General features: G+C 49.8%; 1 long non-coding RNA gene across 2 annotated transcripts; it reads left to right on the forward strand.

Annotated features, from left to right (window-relative positions):
- Positions 1 to 1,861: 1,861 nt before the first annotated feature.
- Positions 1,862 to 5,188, forward strand: LOC120392719. 2 transcript variants are annotated; one of them, XR_005591765.1, is made up of 3 exons: positions 1,862 to 1,900; positions 4,332 to 4,420; positions 5,159 to 5,188. It is a non-coding gene; the product is annotated as an uncharacterized LOC120392719 (long non-coding RNA). The 2 variants fall into 2 exon arrangements; XR_005591764.1 differs by lacking the exon at positions 5,159 to 5,188 and adding an exon at positions 4,837 to 4,933.
- The last annotated feature ends 1,121 nt before the right edge of the window (positions 5,189 to 6,309 follow it).

A 6,309-nucleotide genomic window follows, 5' to 3' on the forward strand; every position in this document is an offset into this window, starting at 1 on the left:
GCAGGGCACAGAGTCCTAACCTGATGCCCTGGCCGTAACGGACAGGGCAATGTGGCCCTCTCTGCGAATGAGCTGGACACCCCAGGGTTACTGCTTCAGCTGAAGGGTTCGGGGGTTTTGGTGTTTAAGGGGCCAGACTCATTCCCTGCTGGAGCCCTGGGCTCTGTCTGTGGCCACTGTCAGCATGTAGGACCTGCCCACTCTGGTCTGTGTCTCCTCCCTTTCCACATGATCCCCGTGCTGGTGCCCCTTGTTACTGCAGTAACCCAGCGTAGGGGGTGGCTCTGCCCCCCCCAGAACCAGAGCGTCCCTGAGAAAGCTCCTGAACAATGTCTCCGTTCCTTGCTCTAGTGTCTCCCCACTTCCCGTCTCTCTGGGGAGCACAGGGCTGAGGTGACTCACCCTGACAACGACCATCTCAGGCTGCAAAGCTCAGATCCAGGTTTCCTGGAGTTTGGGGGTTGCTGCGCTCAGGGTCTGGGGCTCAGGCCTATTTCTCACCCCTCCTTTCCCCAGCAGGGAGGACGGGACGTTTCAGAAGCCAGAGCCGTCGTTTGTGGAGCTGGAGAAGAGACTCAGCGATTTCTCTCTGCAAAGTGCCGTGCTGCAGGAGGTGCTGCTGGGATTCAAAGGTGAATTGGAGTCTGGGGGTGGCGTCTCCTCTGGTTAGAGCGACCCTCACCCTGCGGGGGAGTCGGGGACTCTAGTGATGTCACTGATCCTCGGCTCCATCTCACAGCCCAGCTCAGCGAGTCGCCCTTCCCCATGGAGCAGCCCTGTGGGGCTGGCTCTGTCTTGCAGCGGCTGCGTTATCGGCCTCTGATTTCTGTCACCATCTCGTAGTTAACAGCAGTTCCATTAATAAGCAATGGGGATTTCTCCATGAATGCGAGGGCCTGAATTCTCACCTCTCCCATCTTCTCCTTCCCCTAGAGACGCTGCGACGGGGGCTGGGGAGCGACACAGGTACGTGTCTGTCTCTGACTGGCCATGGGGAGATTTCAGACCAATAACCATGTTAACGACAGGGGATCGCAGCCTCCAGCACCTAGAAGCTGTGTAACAATGGGAAGCGATGTTACTTTGTTCTTGCACCACTATATTTTCAACTGACTTGTCTCTTAAATATTTTAGCTCATCAATGTCACGTAAGCTTTTAAAGCGTTTTGCAGGTTTTTTAGTACTCATTAATTTTTTTGCCTTTACTTTCTTTAATTATTGCATTTTTTACTGACTACATTAAATTTAAGAATTTTTTTGCCCTTTTAATTGCAGTAATATTAATAGTGTTTTTAATTAAGTTTGCGTAGTCTGATTTTAAAGCTTTTTTTTAAAAGACCACTAAGGTCTTTGACAACTTTTCCTGTGTTTGAGTGGCTGCTTGATACTTTTTTTTAAAAAAATACAAAGGCTGAGTATAATTAGTTTTTAAAAAAAATATAGACTTTTTTTGTTGTGACTCTAAATTGGTAATGGTCACATTTTTAACTTATTATTTTAGTGCACTATTTACCTCTTGTGACACAGGTTGTAGCTGATTTTTACACTTTAAATAAATAAAACAGCTATTAGCATCTAATTTGGTTAAAACAGCAATTCAATATATATATATATATTTTTGCATAACCTGCACTTCTTTAAGAATGCAACGTTTGTTTGGTTCTTTTAATTAACTTTTTGCGCTAAACTTTTTTTTTATGCTTACATTATGCCTTAAATTAGTTTATATTTCTTGGAATGTTTTTATTTATTTAATATAGATTCTTAATTTTTTTTTCTCCCCATACATTCCTAGCCATCCAGATGATGATTAATTTCTGGGAAACATCCTCAGCAGAATTATTTGAAGGTGTTGCACCATACAATAAAGGCACAGAGGCAGTGGCTTGTGGGAAAGAGGGTAAGTTTCATTACTAATCCTGCTCTTAAAAAGAGGGGTCTTTTTAGAAAACTAGTTTAACGTACAAGCACTGAGAGACTTTAAGAAAGTCACTAATCATGGGAGCAATGGGTCTCTTTGGAACATATTTTAACTGACAAGCCCTTAGAGCCTTTCTGAGAAACAGGATAGAACTATGGTCAAAATGAAGTGCAAATTCATGAACGTGCATCATGAGGAGAAAGAGGAGGGAACACAAATTAAAATATAATGAAAACAAAGCATCTCAGAAAGGAAATATATCAGTTTAGTAGCAGTGTTGCCATGTCAGGGGTGAGGTGGGAGATGATTTTCTCTCTCTCCCGCCCCCCCCCCCATCTCTTTTTAAAAGTCCCAAAAGGAATAAAAGTAGGTGGCATAGTTAATTTTTTATTATTTTGTTTACTAATTAAATCCATGTCCCTAAGGCCAATTTTGGCCTAGGTAACTTTGTTGCCACGTTTTCTTGTTCACCGAGCACAGAGCTTAGCACTGGCCCTGAACGACATCATTAGCCCCCTTTTGTTTGGACTAATTTAATTTTCTGTCGTTGGTCGTCTTGCACCTGTGCATGGCCTTCATGGCTGAAAGAATTTAACCTACTTTTCATCAACTTGCTGCTATAGGGTATTGTAAGATCTTATGAACTTTTGTCTTCTTTTTACAGTGAAGTAAGGCAGAGAGTTCAAAACGTGGGTGTTACTGGAATTAACAGTTCCCAGGGTTGGTCCATGTATGTCATTGCACTGGGCTCATTCACACCATGTAGCACTCTCTCCCCATGCGTAGTCAATGCTGATACAAAAGAATGATCTAGGCTGGTGTTTCTCAGCTGGTGATTTGTGACCCCTGGGGGTCAGGAAAGGCAGTCAGGAGGCGGTGAGATGTTGAGTGTTTCATTATGATCTAAAGCAAAGAAAATCTCACTCCCCCACTCCTGCACTCCCCTGTTCACTGTGGTCAGTGTTCTCTGCCAGCCTCTAGAAATATACAAGTTATATATAGACTCAGCACTGGATATATGTTGTATTCTTACTTTTTAAGTAAATGTTCAGAGGTCAGAAAAAAATTGACTGCCACTAAGAGGTACTTGCTTACTTATTTCAGCTGTGAAATGAGAGTTTGCAGCTGTGCACAGTAACCCTTTCATTGCCTGTATCCCAGCCAGCGAGACCGAAACCCCTGCGGTGATTAGTAGAAATGGGGACGAGGCAGAAAGTTTTGATTCAAACTGGCATTGAGTGCTGTCAGCGATCGCAGGAGAGCAAAGGAACCCAGGGATCGTTGGTCACTAAGTCTCCCAGGCAGAGGGGGGGGGGGGGGGGGAACAGAATGCAGAAAATGAAGGAGAAATAAGTGAGGGAGGGGGGGCGGAGGTCACAAGCTCCCAAACCTGCCCACATCTGGTCATAGAGTCATAAAGTCCAGGGGGCCAGAAGGGACCCCTGGATCATCTGGTCTGACCTCCTGTCTAGCACTGGCTGCCAACACCCCCCAGCACCCGCCCACTAAACCCAACAGCTGGAGTGAGACCAAAGCCTTGCAGCCCCCAGGAGACTAGACTCTTACATGCCCCAGGCAGAGAATAGGAGGGACCGAGGTGCCCCAGTGCCCCAGACCCCTGCAGTGGCAGGGAAATGGTTAAGTGAGATATTTCTGGGTGATCCTAGTGAGTGCCCCACACCCCACGCTGCAGAGGAAGATGAAAAACCCCTTCTCCCCCCCCCCCCCCCCCGTCACTGACAACCTGACCTGGGGGGGGGGAAATTCCTTCCCCATCTCACCTATAGTGTCAGTTAGACCCTGAGCATGGGAGCAAGAACCAGCCAGCCAAGCCCCTTAGAGAGAGAGACTGAGTGATCAGTGCCACTTCACAGCCCTGGTCCACCCCGCCCAATATCCTGTCGTCTTCTCTGGCCATTCGTGAAGCTTCAGAGGAAGGAGATTAAATAAACCCTCTCAAAATACACTGGGGGGGTGGGGGGAGAATCCCTTCCTGACCCCTACCAGTGGTGGCTGAAACCCTGAAGCATGAGGCTGAGGAACATAATACATAGAATGGAAGTGAGCCCCACGTAATGTTCCACTATTGGTCTCTATTGACAATGGCTTCCATCTTAATATCACCAGCAAACTTCATTTTATTTACCACGCCAGCACTGGGCAGACTTTGTCCTGTCCCTGCCTCTGTCTGGTCCCCACCGTTGGGGGAGTTGCTGTGCACAGTTTTAAAAGTAGCACAGTGGGTTTAGTGCTGGTGGAAGGGGTTGGGTCTGGGCTGTGATAAAGTGATGGAATGTTTTCCCAGCATGCGAGTCAGAAACATCTTGTGCAGGGAAAGGGCCGGGGAAGATCATGATGTGACAGGAACTAACTTCTGAAATCTTCCCTGTCACCCTTCTCACCCTGACAGGCGGCAGAGTAACACCCACCTGTGGCTCCAGATTGTCCCAGCCTCCCACGGGACAGGGAAGGGAACTGGCTGTAGTGGAGCCAGTCCAGGTAGGGATTATTGCGGGGTTGCTAGTGGGTTCCTGCTGGAGGGGGAGGGGCAGGAAATACTGAGGGCCTGGGATCTTTGGGGGAGCTCAGTGTGGAGGGGGGATGGGGGCAGGAAACACCCAGGGTGGAGAAAGGGAGGGGGACAAGGCGTGTGACAAACTTGCTGGGAATTGTTTAACCCGAGTCCTGGATTCCGGGAACAGACCCATGGGTCTTGGGGGAGGAAATGACCCTATTTGTGGAATGGGGTTGTGTTGGGAGTGGGGGAACCCTGGACAGCGCTGGGGAAATGTATCAGGTTCCCAGTCCAAGAACATGAACCTACTGGCCAGAGGCTGCTAGGAGATTCGAAGGAGGGGGTGGGAGGTTACCCACCAGTGGGGCCTAGAGTAGATAACCCCTCCCCTTCCTTCCAGCTGCTGGCAATGGGAAGCCTGTTGGGATTCCTACTGGGGAGCCGACCCTGGAGCCTGCTGGGGGCCCCATCCCCCGTATCAGCCTCTGGCTTGTAGGTGTGTGATGGAGGAGAAGACCCTTCCCCCTCTGTCTGCTGGGGGGGTGAGGGGATCTCTAGCTCCCCTCCTGTTTTGCCTCCTGGCTGCTCTGAGCAGGGTGGGGGTGGGACCCTGCTGACTGTCTCTCTCTCAGAACATCCATTTGATTGGCTCCTTTCCCCCATGAATAGTGGGGCTGTGAGAGGGGCAGCAGGTTGTGAGTGGGGGGCTCTTGCTCTTTCAGGGGCCGGTGACCTTCGAGGAAGTGGCTGTGTATTTCACCAGGGAAGAGTGGGCTCTGCTGGACCCCACTCAGAGAGCCCTCTACAGAGACGTCATGCAGGAGAACTATGAGAATGTGACCTCGCTGGGTAAGGATTCCCGTCCCCTCAGTTCTTAGAAGGGGAAATGAAGAGATACGGTTCACACCACCCCCACAATGCCACCTTTGCTCTGCCCTGTCTCAGCAACAGCCAATTGAGTGCATTGAAATGGGGCAGACTAGGTCCCTCAGGGTTCACATGCACCTCCCTTCATATCACAGTCACAGCTCTGCCAAGCTGCTCCAACTCCTCCCGCCACCATCCAGTTACAGCTACAGCTGACCCAGTGCAGGGAGCGTGGGAGGGGAGAAGATGATGGGGGAGCTAGTGCTTGTGGGGTGCCACAAGGTAGGGAAGGCTGAGTGTAGTGGGAGGAAATAGATAGGGATGTGGAAGACTAGAGGGAATCAGGGAGGGATGGGTACCATGGAAGGAAGAGGAGGTGAGGAATCAGAGACAGAATCTCCTGGGAACAGGGAGTGTGGTTGGTTTGGGGGAGTGGGAGCCTGGGAATGGAGAAAGGGGGTGGAGGTCCCAGCAGTGGTGCTGTTGGAGCAGGGGGGATTGGGTAGGAGATCTGGGATCCTTGGAAGTGGAAAAGACTGAGGATAGTGGGAAGGGGATGGGGAGTGGTTGCTCCAAGGAGCAGGAAGGATCCTGGTGGCAGTGGGAAGGGAAGGTTTCAGGGAGGCAGATATTTGGGGCCCTCCACTGAGAATGCTTTTGCCATAGTCTCTAATGATCTCTCCCAAGCAAAGCTCAGAACCAGTGCTCCACCCTTATTCTTCTTTACCTGTCAGCCGCCTTTAATACCACTGACCATGGTCGTCGTCTTGACATCTTGTCTGCTTCCTGGTTCTCCTCCTACCTCTGTAACCACTTCTTCAGCGTGTCCTTAGGAAGATCGTCCTCACCCCCACTCCAGTTTTCTGTGGGGCTTCTACAGGGCTTGGTCACTTCCTCTGCACTTTATCTCTGGGAAATCTCACCCCCAAACACAAATTCAGCTACTGTCCATATGCTGATGAATCACAGATCTACCGCTCTACTCCAGACCTGTCTCCTTCTGTCC

The sequence above is a fragment of the Mauremys reevesii genome, unplaced genomic scaffold (assembly GCF_016161935.1).
Source record: "Mauremys reevesii isolate NIE-2019 unplaced genomic scaffold, ASM1616193v1 Contig111, whole genome shotgun sequence".
In the NCBI taxonomy this organism is placed as follows: domain Eukaryota; kingdom Metazoa; phylum Chordata; order Testudines; family Geoemydidae; genus Mauremys; species Mauremys reevesii.